This window comes from Nicotiana tabacum, chromosome 13 (genome assembly GCF_000715075.1).
Source record: "Nicotiana tabacum cultivar K326 chromosome 13, ASM71507v2, whole genome shotgun sequence".
Classification (NCBI taxonomy): Eukaryota; Viridiplantae; Streptophyta; class Magnoliopsida; order Solanales; family Solanaceae; genus Nicotiana; species Nicotiana tabacum.
The window spans coordinates 84,502,060-84,527,891 of record NC_134092.1 but is presented as its reverse complement, the minus strand read 5'-3'; positions in this window follow the sequence as shown (position 1 = coordinate 84,527,891).

The following is a 25,832-nucleotide window of genomic DNA, read 5'->3' as shown; positions in this document are numbered from 1 at the left end:
CCGACATAGGATATCCACCTCCGGAGGGGAAAGCTCATACCGGTATCTTCGGGAAAAATATTGTGCCAGAGCATGTTTCAAGTCCGGGTAAGAGTTCAGTATTAGATTATGATATCATCGACAGAGTGGGAAAACTGTTCGTGAATATGATTGAAGAATGATGTGAAAGGACTAACATCAAGACACCGACTATCATGGATGCCGAACCAGGAGAAGAGCTGCAGAATTGGACCGTCAGTCCATCTTTGGTTCATCGGGAGTCTTGGTAGTATGGAACTATAAAAGTTTTCTTTTGAAAAGCGCACGGTCTATTGAGGCATGCACTGTGTTTGTACCTTTTTGTCATTTGCCTCTTTTGAACGCTTAAGACGTTCCTCTTTTGATGAAATAAAAAGAATTATTTTCTCAAAATATTGCAACTTTATTTACCACTATTTTATTTTTAGTAATCAAAAATGCTAAAAGCCCGCGTTCCGCGATTGTGACATGTAACGAAACCATCGAGCGCAACGACCCAGATTACGAGGAGTATGATGAAAGTATGATGCCAGACAATATCCCATAGGAGATCGAACAGCTGGAGAGTCAAAAAAAGCCCATCCTCAAAGAAACGGAAGTGGTAAATCTTGGAAGTGAAGAAGACATGAAAGAAACCTGAATCAACATTCATCTAGAAGCCGAGCAGAAAGGAAAACCTGGTTGAGATCCTCCGACAATACATCAATGTGTTCACATGGTCATATGATGACATGCCGGGATTAAGCACTGACATTGTCTCGCATCGATTGCCCACCGATCCTACTAGACTCCCGGTCAAGCAGAAACCTAGAAAATTCAAACCTAATTTAAGTCTGAGGATAAAGGAAGAAGTGACCAAGCATATAGAGGTGAATGTGGTAAGGGTCACTAATTATACCATCTGGTTGGCAAATATTGTCCAAGTGCTCAAGAAAGACGGAAAGATTAGAATATGCGTGGATTACCGAGATCTCAACAAAGCTAGGCCAATGGACGATTTCCCTCTACCAAATATCCACATTCTCATCGACAATTGTGCGAAGCATGAACGACAGTAGTTTATGGATTGTTTCGCTGGGTAGCACCAAATCTTGATGCACGAGGAAGATGTAGAGAAGACAGCCTGCACCACACCTTGGGGAGTTTACTGCTATAGAGTGATGTCGTTCGGTCTGAAGAACGCCGGTGCCACCTACATGCATGGTGACCCTTTTTCATGACATGATTCATATGGAGATCGAAGTATATGTGGATGACGTCATTATAAAGTCTCGAAATAGTTCAGATCACTTGAACGATTTGAGGAAATTTTTTGAATGCCTTCGACGGTACAGTTTGAAATTGAACCCGGCAAAGTGCGTGTTCGGAGTCCCCATTGGAAACCTGTTGGGCTTCATCGTAAGTAGGAAGGGGATAGAACTGGACCTATCAAAAATCAAGACCATTTAGGAATTGCCACCACCAAAGAGCAAGAAAGATGTAATGCGTTTCTTAGGTAGACTGAATTACCTCAGTCGCTACATAGCCTAGTCCACGGTAATCTGTGAATCTATTTTCAAGTTGCTGAAAAAGGATGCTGCCACAAAATGGATAGAAGAGTGCCAGAAATCCTTCGACAAAATAAAAGAGTATCTGTCAAATCCACCAGTGCTAGTTCCCCCGAACTCGGGAAGCCATTATTACTATATTTGTTAGTCTTGGATAATGTCTTCGGTTGTGTTTTGGGACATGACGACGAAACTGGGAGAAAGAAGCAGTCCATCTACTACTTAAGTAAGAAGTTCACGCCATGCGAGGCCAAGTATACTTTGATAGAATGCACTTGTTGCGCTCTGACTTGGATTGACCAAAAACTAAGGCATTATATGTCAGCATACACTATGCATCTGATATCTCAGCTCAACCTACTCAAGTACATCTTCCAGAAGCTGATGCCTACGAGAAAGATAGCTAAATGGAAAATTCTCTTCGGCGAATTTGACATTATGTACATAACCAAGAAGGCTATCAAGGGGATTATGAGCCACTTACTACGTATTTTCCCGATGAGAAGTATTATTTGCTGGAGAAGATATTGTAGAATCGTACCCTGGATGGAGAATGTTCATTGATGGAGCAGCAAACTTCAAAGGAGTTGGAATTGGGGCAGTCCTGATTTCGAAATCTGGACAGCACTATCCAGCATAAGCAAAGATAAGATTCCCTTGTACCAATAATATGGCTGAATACGAAGCGTGCATCCTTAGGATCAGAATGGCAGTCGACATGATCGTCAAAGAACTCTCGATCATAGGGTATTTCTATCTATTCATACACCAAGTCCAAGAGGAATGGTCCACCAAAAATGTCAAGATCCTTTCATACCTACACTGCGTGAATGAGCTTGCAATAAGTTCATGAAGATTGAGTTCAAGCACGTCCCCATGATTCAAAATGAGTTTGCTGACACCCTTGCAACTCTATCATCTATGATTCAGAATCCAAATAAGAACTATATTGACCCTATCGAGGTAGAGATCAGGTATCAACTTGCCTATTGCTTCCATGTAGATGAAGAGCCAGATAGTAAACTATGGTATCACGACACCAGGAAATTCCTTGCAGCCAGAGACTACCCGGAGAATGCTACTAATGGTAAAAAGTGAGCCCTCAGGAGGTTGGCAAACCATTTTTTCCTCAAAGGGGAAGTCCTGTATAGTAGGACCCTAGATTTAGGTTTATTGAGATGTGTAGATGCTGCCGAGGCAACCATGTTATTGGAAGAAATACATGCAGGAATGTGCGAACCCCACATGAATGGGTTCACATTAGCCAAGAAGATCTTGAGAGTCGGATACTTTTGGATGACCATGGAAAGTGACAGTATCCGCTACGTAAAGAAGTGTCAGCAGTTCCAGGTTCACGTGGATTTCATCCGGGTTCCGCCGAATGAGTTGATTGTGATGGGTTCATCCTGGCTGTTCGCTGCTTCGGCCATGTATGTGATTGAACCTATAGAGCCCGCCGCATCAAATGGGCATCGCTTCATCTTGGTAGCTATCGACTCTTTCACTAAATGGGTCGAAGCATCTACTTACAAGTCCGCCACAAAGAAGGTAGTGGCAGATTACGTCCGGAACAATATCGTCTGCAGATTTGAAATACTGGAGTCTATCATCACTGACAATTCTGCTAACCTCAACAGTGACCTCATAAGAGAAATCTGCGAGAAGTTCAGAATTGTCCACCACAATTCCACAGCCTATAGACCACAAATGAATGGGGCAGCTGAGGCAGCCAACAAGAATATCAAGAGGATTCTACAAAAGATAGTGGACAATCACAGGCAATGGCACGAGAAACTATCTTTCGCCTTACTGGGTTATCAGACCACCATGAGAACATCCACTGGGGCAATGCCGTACATGTTAGTATACGACACTGAAGCTGTGATACCCGCAGAGGTCGAGATACCATCTTTAAGGGTCATTCAAGAGGCCAAATTGTACGACACAAAGTAGATACGGGTCATATAGGAGCAAATCATGCTCCTCGATGAGAAAAGAATGGATGCAGTATGCCATGGTCAGCTATATCAGAACAGGATGGCCAGTGCATTTAACAAGAGAGTGAGGCCTCGCCAGTTCACACCGGGGCAGTTGGTTTTGAAGAAAATCTTTCCCCACCAAGAGGAAGCCAAAGGAAAGTTCGCACAAAACTGGAAAAGCCCTTACGTGGTTCACCGAGTATTGTCGGGTGGAGCTCTAATCTGGCAGAAATGGATGGAAGAATCAACACGAAGCCCATCAACTCAGACGCAATCAAGAGATACTATGTTTGAAGACAAATAGAGTTAGGTTTTTGTTGTAACAGAATTACGTTCAACCTGAATTCCCACGGAGGGATACATAGGCAACCCACATAGGGTTCGGGTTCTCCCCCCACCCTTTATTTTGTAATAGAAAAACCAACTATCACTTTTGTATGTTGCTCCGGAACTACGCCGACTTGATTTTCTTAGAAAGGAATACGTAGGCAATCCTCATCGGATTCAGTCGTCTATCGTAATCGAACTACATCTTGACCTGATTCCATTTGGATATGTAGACTGCCTAACTCAGGCTAGGTCATCTTCATCATATTATATCATCGTCCACGATCTATATTCGGACCTAATTCCATTTTAGATACATAGGCAACCTGAAAGGGTTCAGTCTTAACCTTTGGAAAACCTTTATAATGCATTAGTTTGAATTAGGGCGTAGTCGGAACGGCAAGCAGGCGCATTGTCAAAAGCATCATGGAATATTGACATCAACGGGATAAAGTTTTCAAGAAGATACGCTAGCAAGTGAATAACTTTTCGTAACAAGTCATAATCCGGAACGATGACATTTGCCTTAAAAACAAAGTGCTTTCAAAATGTTTTCTTAAAATACAGTAATTTGTTCCACCTACCCAACTTCGTGGTGCAACCATATCAGAGGCTGGGGCAAACCAACACTGTGGTCGACACAAACCAACTTCCCCACTCCCACTAAGAATTTTTCATTGAACGCAAGGTCGACAGGAAGCAAAGAAGCGTTGAGACAACACTGGAGCAAATGACAGATTCGACACCTTCCTAAGATTCTCTCTCTTTCTCCTTTACTTAAATTATTTTGGTACATCTAAGGCTAATATTTGAATCCTTTGCAGGTACCTCTGAGTCAGACCACTGATACGGGAAAACCCTTTACATAGCAAACCGTATGCTCAAACAATTGGAGCATCCAGTACAAAATGAGTCGTTGGCTTCACCAATTGAATCCCTATATATAGCCAAACCACCTACTCAGCCAATTAGAGCACCTTGTACAAACAAGCCATCGGCTTCACCAATTGAAGTCCTGTATATAGCAAACCGTTAGCTCAATCGATCGGAGCGCCCTGTACAAATCGAATGTCCACTTGGCCAACTGGAGCCTTGTATATAAACAAATGTTCACTTAGCCAATGGAACAATCCACATCTCTACTCCGTCGCAATGGATGCCAGAATAGAAGGTTGCAAAGCTCGTCTTCGACGTTCTGCCAATCGATGGATGTAACTTAGCTTCGCAGTCAAGAGTATCTCTTGGGCATGCTTTTCTTTTCCTTTGCCATTGCTTTGAATATTTTGACATTTTGCTCATGCAGCTTCAGGCATGATTGCAGTTTAAGTCAATCACTCCCAAACGGAAATTGTTTTACATTTTTACTGCAAAGCTCTCCCAACAAGTAGAGACGCACTCTACAAATCAAGCTCTCCTAACAAGCAGAGACATTTCTCAGTGCAAAGCTCTCCCAACAAGTGGAGATGCACTCTACAAATCAAACTCTCCCAACAAGAGATAATTTTTAAATGCTCTGATAGCTGCTAAATGGTACACAACCCGGCTAACAAATCGAGTCAAGATCAAGTATCCCATCATCCTGATCCCAAATAACGGCGCACCGACATCCAGGCATCATCCTTCCTGCATCATTTACATCGCATCTTAATATATTATGCATTGCAATATATGGGTATGCGTGTATTTCATTTGTTTTACAGGAATAAACATCGTAATGTGGAATGCTTTCTAAGATGCAAACCAAACTACAATGCTATGAGGGATAACAAACTCATTAGCGGGCCAAGGATCCAAGTACAAGCACAAAACGACTAGTGGAACTCAAAATTTTCAAATCCTTCAAGTCAAGCCGAAAATTCAAGCTATCATGAGTGCCCAATCTTTCGTCTCATCGTATCATCGTAATACGATACTGGGGAAGTTCCTACGAGTATCTCTTCCTAAAAAAATGTTCACTCGAGAACTACATGGGGCCTACTCCTCGTTAAGCCCGAGGTATGTAAGCAATTCAAAGCCATGATTCGGCCCCAAGCTCTCCAAAATTCTTCCCAAAAGCCTTCTAGAATCTTCCATAACTCCCTATCCTGAAGCTCATAATCTTCATGCCACTCTTGCAATGCATGCCTATAGTGGAGACAAAATTGGTTTTGGTTCAATTTCTTTGCCCGTAAACGCTTTCATCATCTCCGGTCAAAGAGGGGCAGCTGTTGACGGCCAATTTTGACCCTCCCTTTTAAAATTAATTTACTTATACTTAATAATTACGATAAATATTTTGAAATTATTTTCTATCAATAAATACATATTTATTCAAATTAATTAAGTATTAGTTTTGAAATTAATCACTTAGTATTAGTATTATATAATTACAAATATCCTCCTATTTTAATACTATTAAAATAATTCTTTAAATGTGTCGTAAAGGTTTTTATAATTAATTAAATAAATTACTTCTTAAAATTTTGATTAATTATATTATTATGTTAATAATTCAAAATTAGTGATGTAATTTAGAAAATAAAGTATTTTATAAATAATTAATTTCAATAATTAATAGTATATTTTATATTTGTAATTTTACTAATTGTTTATTGGAAATTAATTAATTTTAATTAAACTAATTTTAAGAAGGTTAAAGACTAAATGGCTATAATTGCAGTTGCACAATTAAACACAAATTGGCCACTCTTTAAATCAAAACCAGCCCAATACCCAAGCCCAATCCCATCTGACCCAATCCAAGTCCACCCCTCTCTTTCCAATATGGCAATCCATGCCATCACATTTGAGTCAACCACAACATGCCAGGTCGCCCTTCCCATTCCCTCACAAAAGAAACAGCCCATCCTGGTCGTTGATTCATATCATCAACGGACCAGGATTAATCCGATTTTTCCATTTTATTTTAAAAGTCCGTCCCATTTTATCTCCGCCGTTGGATCACAAGAATCCAATGACCATCAAATTTTCTCCATAAAATCATTTTAAACGCCTAATTCCCAAAATAATCGGAGTTATTGATCAAATGAACCAACGACTCCCATTCCATCTCCCATTTTCAACTTGGAGACAGCCCCCAACCCTAATCATTTCCTCCCAAGACCGGCAGTCCATCTTTCCCAAAACTCTCTCTTTTCTCACATCCCTTCAACCTCCATCAATCCTGGAACCCTTCAACCTCCATCAATCCTGGAACCTTGCACAAATCGGTGCAAGGTCACAAAAATCAAAACCCAAACACTCAATCTGCCTCCTATTACCACGAATCCCGCCTGGTTATTTCCTATTTCATTGTCAAAACTCGAAATCCCCAAATCTAAAACCTAGACTCAAAAACGAAAGTTCAAATAATCTGGTTCCTCTAATGTTCTTTCAAATCGAACCATGCATGAAGATTTTCTCTCAACTCATCATCATTATTCATCGTCCATAGGTCAGACGCAATGACCTCTAAACAATGGTGCTATGACCGATGGATTTTCGTGTTCAATGGTCGATTTCCCATACCCAGGTAAACTCCTCACTACTTTCCCTCCATGCCCTATGATTTTACCTCTACCTTGCTATCATCACTCGACTATCATCATCTTCCACTATCTAATTTGAATCCTTTGAAACCCTAAGGCATTGAATGCACTATAAATAGAGTCTTCAATGCTCTCACCTAATAGATCTAACACGAACACAAAAGTAACATTAAGATTTCATAAAATATTAGGCTCCTTACTGATTTCTAGTTTTCTTTTTGTTTCTGAGTTCTTTTACTACTCAAGCCTGAAGCTTTGGGTTTTACGCAATTAAATTGAACTCCGGTTTGGTTCGCTGCCCTAGAAAAGGTCAGTAAAATCTTAATCTTCTCTTTTTGTTCATTTGTTTGATTAAGTATGATTCACTCTGTTATTAAATGATTGTTAGTGATGCATCAATGCCTCGACTGTTTTATATGTTTTGTTAACAGTATATAGTTATGTTGCAAAATCGTGAGCTATTAGAGTGATAGTGTTGTGATAGTCTTAATGAGTATTTGGTGGACTGTCTCTATTGTTAAACCTTACGAAAAGTCTAATAATTCTTAAGTTGTCCTGATATATGCTATCTTCAGGCTTCCTTGATGTTCTGTTAAGCATTGCCATTTTGCCTTAAGTATCATTTGTGTTTATAGTAATCTATTTGAAACTTAGACTTAAACAAATGTGAGTCTGTGAGATTGTCATCTTGGCCTGGGAATGTGGGTTTATAATACTTGAACTTATCCTCTCCTTTGGCATGCTTTTTCTTTGATTCTTGCAAACCTTTCAGAGGTCATTGACTCTTTCATGAGCTTGTAGTTATTTGATCATACTTTATGAGCATGATTTGAGTAGACCAATTTCCTGTTCCATCTCGGTATGCATTTATAAATTCATCACATGTCTGACCTAAGTCATAAGGCCTTATTCAAGTTCTGGTATTCTAAGTTGTTAAAACTAAGCTCCATTATGTTTGAAATCATACCCTTAAACTGCTTGACAATTTTCCAAAGTAATAGCACCCCTACCCCTTTTATGAGTCTATGTGTTGACACTGTTAGCTTAATGATGATGGCATTTTCATTTTTAAGATAATATGACTTAATGTTCCCTGTATAGGTGATACTGCACTCATTAGATCCTTCAGTACTTGTTTATTTGCTTTCCATAATCATGTGCATGTCCTTGTTGTTCTTATAGCTTCATTAAGTCTGCATGAACTAGGCAGACCTAACTTATGAATTCCAAATGAACTTCCTACTATTACTGATAGAGTTTAACATCATACTTTGTCAATATGAAGCTAAAAGATCTTAGGAAGAAGTACTCATGTCTTGAGCTTTAGAAATAGACAAAGTTGGTAGCTTAAGCTTCTTTTATGCTCTTTTAGAGGCCTTAATCTGGAATGTTAACTTGTGACCATGTCAATAACCTTTAGAAGTCCTGACCAGGTTAGCAGTTTGTATCTCTGTAGATAATTTGATTGGAAAACTTGTTGACATTCTTAGATGTTCTAACTGAGGTCATAATTCTATAACCCTTGTTAACATATTTGGATCTCTAATTGCAACTGTTAGTCCATAATCCTGTTAATATCCTTTAGAAGTAATGATTGGTAATGGTATCCCTGTCATCATTTTTTAACGAACTCAATTAAAGTGATTAACTTGTTTCTCTGTTAATACCCTCAGAGGCTGTCAATAAGGACTGATAGTATACATACATGCTAGAAATTAAGAGTTGTGTTATGAATGGAATGTATCTATACTCATGTATTTCATAGAATTAAATCATGCAACTATATTATCCTTTTGGTGTTTAATCTCAAGTATTTGGTTTTCTCACTGTAGTATGTTAATACCACTACCTCCATATGTGTTTGTTTCACGACCCAAAATCCAACTAGTCATGATGGTACCTAACCCAACCCGCTAGGTAAGACAAATAGCACCAATCCTATTCAAATGAGATTTACTGAGAGAAATAATGATAATATACTGAACTTTTATACAATGAATTTCCAAGGACTGGTAGTACAAATCATGAGCTTCTAAGATTTAGAGTTTATAAAGCTAATATGAAATAAATACATCATATGTCTAAAATGTACATAAACAGATTTTCATAAGTCTAAATCTACCAAGAACAAGAGGCAGCTATAACCGGAACGCATGAACGTCTTCAATGCTAGCTCTCGCCGTACACAACAACATCAACATCCAAAATCTGCACGCAAGGTGCAGAAGTATAGTATGAGTACAATCGATCTCATGTACTCAATAAGTAACAAACCTAACCTTAGGTTGAAAGCAATGACGAGCTTGTACAAATAGTTTGAATTCAACACCAATGGCCAACAACAACTCATAACAATATAATAAAAGTAGTACAAGAACAACTCAAAGATATGATGCTCAACTCGTCCACAGTTACGAAAACAAATAGGCATGTTTCTCAAGTGTAACAGTAAAATCCAAATCTTTTACCGAATTCACCAAAATGTGAGTATATCAGAAAACTGTGATTTTTCCCAAAAACATTCAACAACAGATAAAATATTCCAATCTCAGATTTACATGAGAAAAGTACATCTCTATGCCTATATGTCAATGTGCATGTGAAGTCATGAATGTCACAATACCGTGTAGCATGAGGAAATGCATCTCAATGCTTGTATGCCAAGTATACATGTCAATGAAATGCATCACAATGCTGAACTCATGTACTCAGACTCTTAGAGTACTCAATCTCATTGTCTCGCACTCCCACTCATCATGCTCAATCCATCAACACACTCAGTCACTCAGCACTGTACATTGCCTGCTGCGACGTGCAGCCCGATCCAATCAATAGTAATAAAGCATATAAGGCCTATTGCGGTTGCAACCCGATCCACATATAGCCATAAATCTTGTTGCGGCGTGCAACCCAATCCAAATATAGCCATAAGGCATGTTGTGGCGTGCAACCCGACCCACATATAAATCACTAATACCCGCTGCGGCGTGCAGATCGATCCCATCTTGAATAAATAACACTTGTTGCGGCATGCAGCCCAATCCCATCAATATCACTCACAATCCGGACCTCAGCCTCAGCTCAGTAATCAATCTCTCGGGATCACAAATCCCATGCCAATCAGCCCAAACAATGATAACGTGATGTGACAACAATGATAACAGAGACTGAGATATGATATGCAAATGAATGAATATGATTGATTATGTAATTACAATTTAAGAAAATAATTCAACAACAAAAATGACCTCAGTGGGTCCCAATAGAACAAGTACATAGCCTAAACATGATTTCTAACATGGATCATAGCTCAATTGTTCTAGCACATAGGAATTTCATGGATAAAAACAAGATAGAATACTACATGGTACCACAGAATCATCCGAGTCATAGTTCACACGGTGCATACCTACACGCCCGTCACCTAGCATGTACGTCACCTAAACACCAAACACATAACACATATATTCAGGGGTTCATACCCTCAACACCAAGTTTAGAAGTGTTACTTACCTCGAACAAGCTGAACCCAATATCGAGCAAGCCAAACAATACTCTATAAACGCCATCCCATGCGTATCAACCTCCGAACATCTCGAAACTAGCCAAAAGCAACTTAAATACATCATGTAATGCCTAAGGAAACATACCCAATCGATAAAGGTCAAATCTTTAATCAAAAGCCCCAAAGTCAACCAAAAGGTCAAACCAAGACCGCATCTCGGAACCCGATAAAACTTAGAAAATTCGACAACCCACTCGATTACGAGTCTAACCATACTAGTTTCACTCAAATCCGACTCCAAATCGATGTTCAAAACTAAACAATTCAGTTTATGAAATTTTAGACTAACCGACGAAAACCCCCAATTGCTCTCTTGAAATCATCAATCAAATGCCAAAACGAAGATAGATTCGTGAAATATAATCAAAACATAGTAGAGAACACTTACTCCAATCCATATGATAAAAATTGCCTAAAACATTATCTCAATCCGAGCTCCATAGCTCTAAATATGTTAAAATGGCCGAAACCTCTCGATATTATATGCTTCTACCCAGTTGTTCTACCTCGTTTCATATGCCAAACAATCCCCAAAACTCATTTTTAATTATCCAATAGATTCCTCATGAAATCGAGTCAAGTTAGGCTTTTGAATCACTCCATTTGACCTTATAATGAAGGAGATATGTTGATTTCAATATTTGGAAATAGTGCAGAGTTTTAAATACGAATTCATTGGCAATTTCGTAATTAATCTGAAAAAGAATCTGCCAACACAATTCTTAGTAAAATGGCCATAAATTCATCATACGATGTTGAAACTTGATGATTTAAGTTGCTATGGTTCTAAAATTACGATACAGACCTAATTCTTCAATAAAAACAAAAATTGGAGCTCATTTGCTTAATGTGGTACCATTTATGCTTGAAGAAACGACGTCGAAACATAAAACGAGCGTAACACAACCCAAACCTATCTAAAACTCACCCGTGCCCCTCGGGACCCCATCCAAACATACCAATAAGTTCCATAACATAATATGGACTTACTCGAGGCCTCAAATTATGCATAACAATATCAAAACCACGAATCGCACCTCAAATCGGACTTAATGAAATTTTGAACTTTCAACTTCCAAAACTTGTGCCGAACCATATCAAATCAACTTGGAATGACCTCAAATTTTGCAAACAAGTCCCAAATGGCATAACGAAGCAATTGAAATTCCCAGAACGACAATTTGAACCCAATATCATCAAAGTCAACTCTCGGTCAAACCTATAAACATTTCAAACCTTTAAATTTCTAACTTTTGCCAATTATTGCCAAAACTTTCTAAAGATATCCAAATGCAAATCCGGACATACGCCCAAGTCCAAAATCACCATCCGGACCTAACAGAATCATCAAAACTCCGATCCAAGTTCAATTACTAAAAAATTTAAACTTGGTCAACTCTTCCAATCTAAAGCTTCCTAGTTGCTAATCATTCTTCCAAATCAATTCCGAATCACCTGAAAACCAAAATCAGTGACTCCCAAGAGTCATAATACATCATACGAAGCTAAGAAAAATCTCAAATAGTTGAATGGAATGCAAATGCTCAAAACGACCGATCAGGTCGTTACATTCTTCCCCCACTTAAACATACGTTCGTCCTTGAATGTGCCCAGAGTCGTTCCAGAGCCATCAAATCGTTGTGTAACCTTACCATGCACACATATAGGGGTGAACTCGTGTCACCCCTATCCAAGTGATCCTGACAACACAACATAACTGATGATCACTACTTTAACCTTAGTCCGTAAGCCTCAGAACCCAATTTTTAACATCAAGAATTCTTTACAAGACCCGAATCTCGCATCTACACACTATATAAGTCTGAACAAGCTGTATCAAGACATAACCATAACCCAAGATATAATCACATGATATAACACACAACTCGCATACTTGTAGCAATAATTCCCGATCACAGTAGTTGCTCGACACGAACCCGACACCGGCAACAAACCTCATATCAAACAAAACCTCATTCAAAACCTCCGTTCACTACTGATGATGAAAGAAAACGCAGAAATTCATAACCACTCATCAGATCAACAAGTCATGGAACCCTCTGGCCTAACTAGAACCATAGCCCAAATTCTAAGATGACCTTCAATATTACTCTTCCAGACACACCGTAGTCGAATTCGGTAGCAATCGCTTTAGGACCAAGGAATTCATCTCATCAAATACAAGCTACTCTACTGACAACCCACACCAATACTACCTAAAGCCACAAAGTATGCAATCCGTGCACCAATAAGCAACAATTCAAATATATTCAAACATGGAAAATGACTCAAATAATAGAACCGCCCCACAAGTTCAAAAGATACCACCACAAGCACAATACTACGAACCCATCACACATCGTAGAACCAAGACACACAGATCCAATACAAAGGATTATAGCCAATCATAACTCCGCTGTAATGTGTGACCCTATTCAAACACCAGCCCGTATGAAATACCTCAAGCCACAATGCTCAAACAATAGCCACACGTAATTTGACATCAAGTACACAAGTTCATGGCCATAACTATGAAGAAGCAAATAACACAATATACCAAGGCATGGAAAGAACATAACCAAGGCAAAATCAACCATTCAACACCCCAATAACCATCTCGCTCGAATTCCACTGCAAGGCCCGAATAGAACCGCATCATGTGTGCATATAACCAATAAATCACAACCCTTCGTAGCATAGAAAAGTAATACATAGAACATATCCGAACATTAACAAGATCAACTCTAACCGAATGACACACCCATCAACACAAACAGTTTCGAGTAAAACTTAGAATACACATCCTCACTAGGCCTACCAATGGGCCCCCAAATCAACTCCAGTCATCCCCGAATGGACAAATAGCCCTCTAAAAGTCCACAACGATCTAACCATAACACGTAGCTCTATTTGTCTAACTTTGGCCACATCTTCACAGTCCGCACCTCCGAAATAATATGCTTCTGAGAACTCCTAGTCTCTAAATCTACAGAACACATGAATCACCATAGTTGATCCCAACTATACCACTCGAATGACTAACACATCTCTCATATGCAATCATCCCACGAGAAATACTTCTATTATTCCCCTATGCCATATGGCAAAAATCTGAATATCAACAGTCGATCAACCAGGCGAGTACTGCAATACCAATGAAGCATCTGTAAGTCAAAACACAGTGCGCCTTCTGAAATGCGCACCCTTCTCAGGCAATACCAAGAAGTAATAACATTCATCTAGTCATCTAAAACCGTCCATGTTGTCTAAGAATTCATGAACTTTCCTTCAAAATTTAACTGTGTCCTTGCACATGCAAATCTCAATCCCACACAATACACAACATCTATCATGCCATCATATGAAAAGCATGAGAATCTCATAATCAACTCTGAGTCACCAGCAGAATACATACCCGATCAGTCAAAAACCTTCCATTTGATCCCATCCAGAAGAAAATCACAATACGCAACATGCTCCTCATGCCGGTAGGAAATATCCATCTCAAACCATGGTAGAAACCACCGAGAACTTTTCGAAACCCATTTGCACCTAACCAAGCCATCAGAATTGAATCTCTCTAACTCAACCAAGTCACGCAGGTCACCAAACCCAAGAGTATTGTCATAAAACACATATAGAGACTCACCACATCATAAGTACCCAAAGAACTGATCATATCCATTACCGTGCTGATCCAACCTACTACCAAGCTATCCTATTTCTCCAAGTTCCTTCCGAATTACCCTCAAGTTGACACTTCTCCTTGCTAGAACACCACGATCCTTACCCAAAGCTCACCACAAGAGATCCTAGCATAAAACCACACCGCCCTAAGGCTCATAAGCCGTTGTATTCCCTCTTAAGCACCCCAAAAGTACCATAACCGAGACACTCACTCTGAAGAGACCTTCAGTGAATCTAAAGCCGTTTCCTTCACCTTCCTGATACTGAAATGTAGAATCCATAATGATATAGAAATACCGCAAGTCCCGACACCATCCAATGCAAATCTCAAATTCTAGCCATATACAAATCCGGAAAATTCTCAATAGGCACATCTGAATCTTAAATTCATTAGAACCTTCTAGGGAGTCTTCCACTCTTCTCAAATCTCAATTGCAGCACCCAAACGAGCCGAATGGCATGTGCCCCATTAGCACGATAACACCCAAAGAAGTAACCCCGCCTTAACGTAACCGAGCAAATTCCTACTCCATGCGCACTACATCCTTCACGAATAACAACTCAATCATTCCATGATTCCTATATACCCATATAGTGTAATATACCATGCATCCAGAAATTTCCTTACTTAAGTCATCCCCAAAACCAGCTTCTGCAAGTCATAACCGATCCACAAGTAGGCCTCAGACCGATACCAATACAAAACGTAACCATGCAATCAAATTATCGATAGCAGACTCCCCCACTTGGCTCAAAGCCATAGATCAAAACACTCGATAACTCACAAAGCCCATACTCTATTACTGACACAATACCGTAGTGAGATTTAACTAAATCCTTCATAAGCTCATGTAACACAAACCATATAATACCTCAAATCGTCTGATGAGCTCACATTCATCCTCGTGATGGTCAGGTCAACTTTCGCAACCAATCCAAACTCAAATCGCAACACATATATCGACTGGTAGAAATGAAAGCCTCCACACAATATCAGAAGGATCACACATCCGTAGATTACCCCGCAGGTGATAACCCACCTACTTAGCCTCAAACTGACATTTCTCTATACCCATTCACAACCACAACTACTATGCAATAACTTAATAATCCTGAGTCTGAACTCATCAACAAGACATGAAAATCTACTTCGTTCCACAAATGAAATTACATGAAAGAATCTCTCAAAAACACTTTTATAACTCAAGACTGTATGACACGTCCACAGAAATCGAGCATCCAATAGTCCTTTTCGCTTCTCAAGCAAACTTTTCCTATTACATTCAAACCATCTGAACACATCCTGCAGTCACATCCTACTCATCATATAGCCACCCAACCACTCACTGAGTCATAAGTCTCACTCATAGGGACACCACTGGATAAAGAAGTCAAAAAGCAAATGCTCACACAACTGAAACATCCGAGCCTAAGTTGCGGTTCAAATTGGGCCTCAATTCCTCAAGACTGGCCCATCACCAAAACATAGAGAACACATCTCGTACCTCATCCATGGAATCACAAGCCGTCGATGCACAACTGATACCGAGTGCTCACATACGCATTCGAGTGAGTGGAAGGAATTCAAAGAGGTACGTTTCAAGCTGAATCAATGCCGCACGATGATAAAAGGAATATGGGAAGTTTATCCTAGATGAGCCTCTCAAAGACAGGTATAGACGTTCGCTCATGACTCGTAGAACCTATGAACCTAGAGCTCTGATACCAACTTGCCACGACCCAAAATATAACTAGTCATGATGGCACCAAACCCAGCCTGTTGGTAAGCCAAATAGCAACAATCCTATTCAAATGAGATTTACTGAGAAAAATAATGATAATATACTGAATGTTTTAACAAAAAATTCCCAAGTACTAGTAGCTAGTAGCTAGTATAATAATGATAATATATTGAATGATTTACTGAGCATCATAGCTAGTATGAAATAAATACATCATCTGTCCGAAATGTACATAAACAAATTTTCATAAGTCTAAAACTACCAAGAACAAGAGGCAGCTATAACTGGAATGCAGGTACGTCTTCAATGCTAGCTCTCGCCATACACAACAACATCAACATCCAAAATCTGCACGCAAGGTGCAGAAGTATAGTATGAGTACAACCGATCCCATGTACTCAATAAGTAACAAACCTAACCTTAGGTTGAAAGCAATGACGAGCTTGTACAAACGGTTGGAATCCAACACCAATGGCCAATAATAACTCATAACAATATAATAAAAGTAGTACAAGAACAACTCAAAGATATGATGCTTAGCTCGTCCACAGTTACGAAAACGAATAGGAATGTTTCTCAAGTGTAACAGTAAAACCCAAATCTTTCACCGAATTCACCAAAATGTGAGTATATAAAAAAACTGTGATTTTTCCCAAAAACATTCTACAACAGATAAAATATTTCAATCTCAGATTTGCATGAGGAAAGTACATATCTATGCCTAAATGTCAATGTGCATGTGAAGTAATGAATGTCACAATACCGTGTAGCATGAGGAAATGCATCTTTATGCATGTATGTCAAGTATACATGTCAATGCAATGCATCACAATGATGAACTCATGTACTCACACTCTCAGAGTACTCAATCTCACTGTCTCGCACTCCCACTCATCACGCTCAATCCCTCAGCACACTCAGTCACTCAGCACTGTACGGTGCTTGCTGCGATGCGCAACCCGATCCCATCAATAGTAATAAAGCCTATAAGGCCTGCTATGGCGTGCAACCCGATCCATATATATCCATAAGGCCTATTGTGGCGTGCAACTCGATCCACATATAGCCATAAGGCCTGTTGCGACGTGCAACCCGATCCACATATAGCCATAAGGCCTGTTGCGGCATGTAACCCGATCCACATATAGCCATAAGGCTTGTTGCGGCATGCAACCCAATCCAAATATAGCCATAAGGCCTGTTGCGGCGTACAATCCGACCCACATATAAATCACTAATACCCGCTACGTCATGCAGCCCGATCACATCTTGAATAAATAACAGTTGCTGCGGTGTGCAACCCGATCCCATCAATATCACTCAAAATCCAGCCCTCAACCTCAGCTCAATCACCAATCTCTCCAGTCTCTCGGGCTCACAAATCTTATGCCAATCAGCCCAAACATTGATAACGTGATGTGACAATGATGATAAGAGAGATTGAGATATGATATGCAAAATGAATGAATATGACTGAGTATGTAATTATAATTTAAGAAAATAACTCAACAACAAAAATGACCTCAATGGGTCCCAATAGAATAAGTACATAGCCTAAACATGATTTCTAACATGGATCACAACTCAATTATTCTAGCACGTAGAAATTTCATGGATAAAAATAAGATAAAATACTACACGATACCACATAATCATTTGAATCACCCGAGATATGTTGGTTTAAATATTTGGAAACAATGCAAAATTTTAAATACGAATTCAATGACAATTTTATAATTAATCCAAAAAATTTGGCAACCCCATTCTTAGTAAAATGGCTATAAATTCCTCATACGATGTCAAAACTTGACGATTTCAGTTGATATGGTTCCAAAATTATAATACGGATCTAATGCTTCAATCAAAACTGAAATTTGAGCTTACTGTCTTAATGCGGTACCATTTATGCTTGAAGAAACGACGCCGAAACATTAAAAACGAGCGCAATACAACCCAAACCTATTCGAAACTCACACGAGCCCCTCGGGACCCCGTCCAAACATACCAACAAGTCCCATAACATAAAACGGACTTACTCGAAGCCTTAAATCATGCATGACAATATCACAACCATGAATCACGCCTCAAATCGGACTTAATGAACTTTTAACTTCCAAAACTCGTGCTGAACCATATCAAATCAACTCAGAATGACCTCAAATATTTCACACAAGTCCCAAATGACATAAAGAAACTATTGAAATTCATGGAACCATAATCCTAACCCGATATCATCAAAGTCAAATCCCGGTCAAACCTATGAACATTCCAAACCTTCAAAATTTCAACTTTTGCCAGTAAGTGCCGCAACCTTCTAGAGATATCCAAATGAAAATTCGGGCATACGCCCAAGTCCAAAATCACCATCCTGACTTAATAGAACCATCAAAACTCCGATCTAAGGTCAAGTACTAAAAAGTCAAACTTAGTCAACCCTTCCAACTTAAAGCTTTCTAGTTGAGAATCATTCTTCCAAATCAATTCTGAATCACCTGAAAATCAAAACTAACGACTTCCATAAGTCATAATACATCATACGAAGCTAATCAAGACCTCAAATAGGTGAATAGAATACAAATGCTCAAAACGACCGGTCGGATCGTTACAGTTTGAAGCCTTGACCTTTAGACTTGTTCAACATGTTCACTTATTGTTGGAAATATAGTTATGTAGATAAAATTGTTTCCTTTTGTGTTCCTTATGCTACTCTGTTAAGAAGGGCATACTCCGGTAGTGGTGTTTTGTTGACTGATTCACATTGAAAGTGCCTCATTATCACTTAAACATATAGAGAAGAATGAATCGTTAGTGGTTAATGGTATTTCAGAGTAGAGTTTGACTCCTTGTTGGGCTACTCTCCCCGACACAAGCATTTCCCTGGGCCTTGAGACCCTTGGGAACTTTGAAGTGTCGGGAATTCAAAGGGGGCCTTGACCTTGAGAGGGACTCTCTCCTTAGCCCTTAATTCATTGACACTCATTATTCTCTTTGGGTTTAGTGTTTAATGACAACGAAAGGTTTTCAATGTGGATCATTTGCTATACATAGCCACCACATTAGTGTGACCTTCCTAATGTTTAGATGTTGTTGGTAACTTTCTTCTTTATTTTTGCTTGCAAGTTTTTCTTCTTCACGTATGAATGTGTATTGAGTATTATTCTCTAATGAACATGTACAATTTCCTAGGCCTGCCAAGTTCTCAAGGAACTCAGGACCACGTCCAGTATTGCTGTGTTTTCTGGAAATTCGAAGTCAGTTGTCGTCCGTCCCTATCACTGCAGGGTCTGCCTCTTTGAGGCCCAAATACCAGAGTCCAGTCCTCTCCTTTAAACTCCTTTATTATTTATTGCTTCATTGCATTAGCCTTACTGCCTTGTCGCATGTTACTGCGTTCTTGTTGTTGTTATATCTCACATGTATACAATAATTATATTTGATTGAATGTTTTACTTTATATCTTAAGTCATATAAAACTTAGGCAAGACTTAAAGAACCTAGGATTAAAAGAAGTATTAGTTAGTAACTAATTTCACATTCGCTAATTATAAGTTGTTTGTACCATTAATCCACTAAACTTTGCTAAGGTGTTGCCGCCTCAAGTACAGATTTTCAAATGGCCCCTTCAAATGTTTAAAATCCAAGGTATATCTTAGGCTCACTTTCGTAGCATTTTTCTAGAGTAATATAAACCTCCATGCTTATTAAAAGACAAAACATTTTCTAGCTTAGCTCTTCTTTTTCACATGTTTTCATACAAACATCATATATACTTGTAAGCTATTTTCATGCATATATGCACTAACATCATTTTTTTAAAGACTTTTCTTTAAATCTATCCTCTTTAAAACTACACTCTTACCTCATAGGAATTATGCCCTAATGTATGGTAAGCTTTAGAACACTAGTTGAGGCATAGTACAAATAATTAATTCCAAATCTAGTCTAAGTCCTATGGAGCTACCTCAGGTAGATTTTAAGAGGTGCCTAACACCTTCCCCTTAGAAGAACAAGAACCCTTACCATAATCTCATCGGTTAGCTTACTAATTAAGAATATGACTTAGTAATTAAGTAGGTACCCTAGTATACCTTTAAATATTAGGTGGCGACTCTCTTTCATCAACAACAAAAAAATCACAAGTTGAATCTTGTTTTGGCTAGTGCAAAATAGGGTGCAACACATGCCCTTAAATTGTTACATGTTCTAGATTATTTCATACTTTTATTTATTGTATACCTTTATTTGTTACATCCTCTTACATGATATTAGGTAGATGCTTTTACCTATCTCATGTCTTTACTTGTCTTATTACCTTTACTTGTTTTCTATTTCACTCTACTATGTTATATCGGATTGTCTTACAGAATTATGCATCTTAGTTCCCTTTTATGTTATGCTGTGAGATTTGTCATATTTGGTTGTTATTATATATATTGAATCGAGTTGCACGCCGCAAAAGTATTATTATATATTAGACCAATTTGCACGCAACAATATCATTATATATTGGATTATGTTGCACGCCGCAATAATATAATTATATATTGGATCGAGTTGCACGCTACAATAGTATTATTATATATTGGATCGGGTTGCACGCTGCAACGGTATTATTATATATTGGATCGGATTGTATGCCGCAATAATATTATTATATATTGGATCATGTTGCATGCCGCGAAGTATTACTTACATATTGGATCGGGTTGCGCGCCACAATAGTATTGATATTGATATTTGAGATCGAGTTGTGCGCCGCAACGAGAAGGATGCTATATAATTGTTCTTAATTGTTATGCACCAGTATCGTGTTGTGTTATGAGATTGTGACGTGATGTTATTTTGGGGCCATCTGTTATTTTATTCTTTTATTCTGTTCATTATGTAACTATTCGTTTCTCTACACTGTTATTGTTTCTCTTCTTAATACTCATACAAATTTACAGTGAGTGACTTGTCATAGCTTCGTCACTACCTCGATGAGTTTAGACTCGATACTTACTGAGTACATGGGGTCGGTTGTACTCATACTATACTTTTCTACTTCTTGTGCAAATTTCAGTATTGGTCCCAGTGGCGTTCAGAGGTGATAGCTCGGACCTTCTCATGAGACTTGAGGTAGTGCAGCTTATCGTCCGCAAACCCTGGAGTCCTAGTTTCCTATCCTGTCTATTGTTTATCTTGTATTAGACGGTACTGTATTTTATTTCAGATATTATATGTAGCATTCTAGTGGCTCATGTACTTGTGACACCAGATTTTGGAAATAGTCTTAGACAACAATAGTTATGGATTTATTGTACATTTCATGAGATTTCACTCTTTATTTCTTATTATTTATTTTTTTAAAATTATTAAACTTCTTTAATTATTTAGCTAATGTTGGCTTGTCTAGAAAGCAAATGTTAGAGTGTTATAACGCCCCCATGGTTGGGATTTAGGGTCGTAAAATAGATCTTTAAGTCTTCAAAAATAAACTGACATAGATGTTGTTCCCTAAGATAGAGTTTCTATCTTCTTGTGCAAAATGAAAGTTCTTGATCCATAAACTTTATTGAGTCTTTCCGAGAGATCTTCCCAGACTACTTGAGAAATTGATGCATACATGATCCCTCCAAGAAAGCCTTTAGCCATTGAATTTATGATCCAAGAAAACACAATAGCATTCACTCTTTCCCAATAATTCCACATAGTCTTTGGAAACTTTTCTTTCTTGCATGTACCATCAACCATCCCCAATTTATTTCTTCCTAAAAAGCACCTCACATAGACCTAAATCATATATTATAGTTCTCAACACCAGTCAATAAAAAAAGATAATCTGAATTCTACTCACATCGGTCGGAGACATAAATAGGGATTGATTATAATCAATCCCAATGGCTTGATTCCCAGAATTTTGAGTCACCTGCTAAGCATTGATTAGTCCTGGATTCTGCCCCAATTGTTCTTCATTTAATGCCATTTTTCTCCTTTCTCTTTACTTCAAGATTTCACAAATCTTATGACAAACATTTTCAGAGAATATAGAAATAGAATTAAGATCGAGAAGCAGGCTAGAATTTCAAGCTTGAAAGCTCTGATACCATGTAGTAATTCACTATGTAGAAATGAATTAAGCTTCAGAATAAAGAAGAAGGTGAAGTCATTGAGAGTGAGAGAGAGAAGAAATGTAGAAGAATTTCATTTCCATAAATCATACAGAATAGTAGAGTACAAACTGGCTTTATACACACTCTTTAACATTGTATTTTCTAACAACTTAATTTATTTCTAACTTCACTAACGGTTAACAATAACTAACCTCTGTAAAAACTTTTACACCCTTACATTACTCAACATAGGTACTTGATTATCCATTTAGATTGTGCACAAACTAGTCTAAGTACCACGTTTTCAAATATATATATATATATATATATATATATATATATATATATATATATATATATATATATATATATATATATATATATATATATATTAAATTCTAGAACCATAATATTAAATGTACAATTAGTTCAACGATAAGAATTTAAAGATTAGCTACATCAATTTTAAACACAAAAGCTTACCACAAGTTGAACTTATAGATCAGTGAGTTGGGTTGTCTCAAAAGATCAGAAACTTAGTTATATTTTCCAATTTGAAAGAGAAACTTGCATTTCTTATTAGGGAGAAATATTATAAAATCCGGTCCACATTTAGTATTCATACATTATGTACACATTAGAAGCCAACAGAATTGACTTCGAACCATAGCAAACTGAACTTTTGACGTTCTTCAACAAATATGAAAAGCAGTATAGTAATTAACAATCAAATGTGTTATGAAAAGGATAAATCCAACATCTTCTCTCTTTAAAAGGAATATTATATCTCTTCAGGAATCTTTTTCTAATTGCTTCAAAGTAAGAAGTGGTTATAGCTGTAATTCTACTAGTTGAAATATCTGAAGAGGGGGTGTATAAATGAACCATGTCAATCCATCCTAACTAATTGGAGCAATTGAACTTCAAGATAGAAGAGCCATTGTTTTCTCTTGAATCTGTGAGTAGCTGGACTACGGTATTTCTATACGGGAAATTCATGACATGAGTGACAACATATAGTAGGAATTGATAAATTTTTGGCCAAAGATTAGGATTAGCAACTCAAGTCCAAGAAGAAAAGGTATTGTACAATCAAATCCCAAGAAAACCGACAGAGAATATTTTGCTTCTATATTAATGCTTAAATTAGGCTATCATTTGGATATAGATTTGGTTGAAACTTGAAAAATAAATTTTTAATATTGTGTTGAAAAATAATTTTTGAAAGTTAAAGTTGTGTTTGTACATGCATTTTATTTGAAAAAATAGTTGAATTTTTGTGAGTGAAAGAAAAAACTGCCCTAAACTAGTTTTAAAATTATTTTCAAAAACTGATCACTCTCAACTTATTTCTCGGTTCTCTCTATTCCATGAACAAACAGTTTTTCCAAATTTTTTTTCAAAACAAGATGTCAAAATCTCTGGTTAAACGGATTCTAAGTATCTCTTAAAATGATAATTATATACTCTTCCTAAAACCAAAGATGAAAAGCTCCACTATCGTAAACGTTTTATTGGAAACCATTATTTAAAAGCCATCATCATCACTTTTCACTACAGATACTTACACCATTTTTTCACACTCAATTTATTTCTTGGTTCTCTGTTTTCTCTCCAAAACCTATCCAAAAGAATCATCACGCTTAAAATCCAACAAGACAACATTGTCTGATTTTTTCTATCTTGGGTTAATTTTAGCTGCTTCTTCTTTTCGTGAATTTGACTGAGGTGTTATGCACTATGATACACATGATAAGAAATCTAAAATTGTGTTATACACTAAGATATACAATATAGAAAAATAAAGTTAGGGGTTGATTTTTAAATTCAAGATTAATTAATTCTACAATTCAATATTATTTTATCCTACATTGAGGATGTGATAATAATTCTGGGATTAATTAGTCCCGGAATAAATACTAAAATGACAAAGATGCCATTTTCCAAGACGAATACTCCCAAAGTCTTTTAAAAAATCAAAGGTTAAAATTAAAAATAAAAGTTTATTCCAACTTATCTAGTATACACCAAAAATATATTTATATTATACCCTGTATACCTTTTTTTAGTCCAATGAACCAATATCTTCCAATAAAAATATATTCACTAAATAACCTCGTCGTTATTTAATCTTCATATTATAATCCCATCATTATAATTCCTACATAACTTGTTACCCTATCAAACAACTTTTGTCACGCCCCAAAACTTACCATAGGCCGTGATGGCGCCCAACGCTGCCGTTGGGCAAGCCAATCATGAAATCAACACGCTAATAGATAATCTAAAATACACCTTGAAAATAAGTAATAAAATAAATAACTGAAATCATTCGTTTTCATAGAAAGGTATTGATAAAATATTAAATGTTTAAACGTGATCGAAATATAAATTAAATGCCATCACAGAATACCACCAAGAACAGAATCTAAATCCTCAAAACCCGATGTCACGAGTACTTGAGCATCTACTAGGAAGTACAATACTAATACAACATATGTTTGGAATATAAAATAGACAGGATATAGTAATGGAAAAAGATGCGGACTCCGTATGCTGCGAATCGTAATATGGAATGCAGTTCACCACAAAGTCTCCTCAGCAATTGCGCCTATGCGCCAGGGTGACCACCAATGTACATGTCTCAGTACCTGCACAACTAGTGAAGAAGTTTAGTATGAGTACATAAATTAACGTGTACCCAATAAGTATCTAGCCTAATCTCGAAGATGTAGTGACGAGGGGTCGACATCAACACTTACTAGTGGTCCAATAATTAAAAATAAAAGTAGACATGTATGAGGCATAGTAGGTAAAAGCAACGAAACAGATATATGTGTATAACACGATCCTTAACAGAAGAGTAAATACGAAATCCTCAATTACCAGATACTACACCGAATGGAATACAAAATGGTAATCACCAGATAAAATGTCACATGTCAAGTCAGAAGAACTCATAAGTCCGCTAACTCCTTATCGAATATTATGCATGATTCTGCCAAGGCGAATGACCCGAATATTACGCACGATCCCATAAGAGTGGTGGTACAATATCATGTCGTGGCGTACAGCCCGATTCCATGAGAATATATTAAATTATACTGCCAAGAATAATTTAAATAATACAATTTAAGCATGGCGTGAGTCTAAGTCTACCCGAACATAATCAGGAATTCTAGCATACGCATGGACACTCATCACCTCATACGTGTGTAGCTCTCATAGCACGTAGCACATAACAAATTATAACGATTCAACCGGTTGTTTTATGCATTTGAACTTCGCTCGGTGGTTTGAGGGCACGAGTAGCTTCGTATGATGTATTATGACTTGTGTGTATCGTCA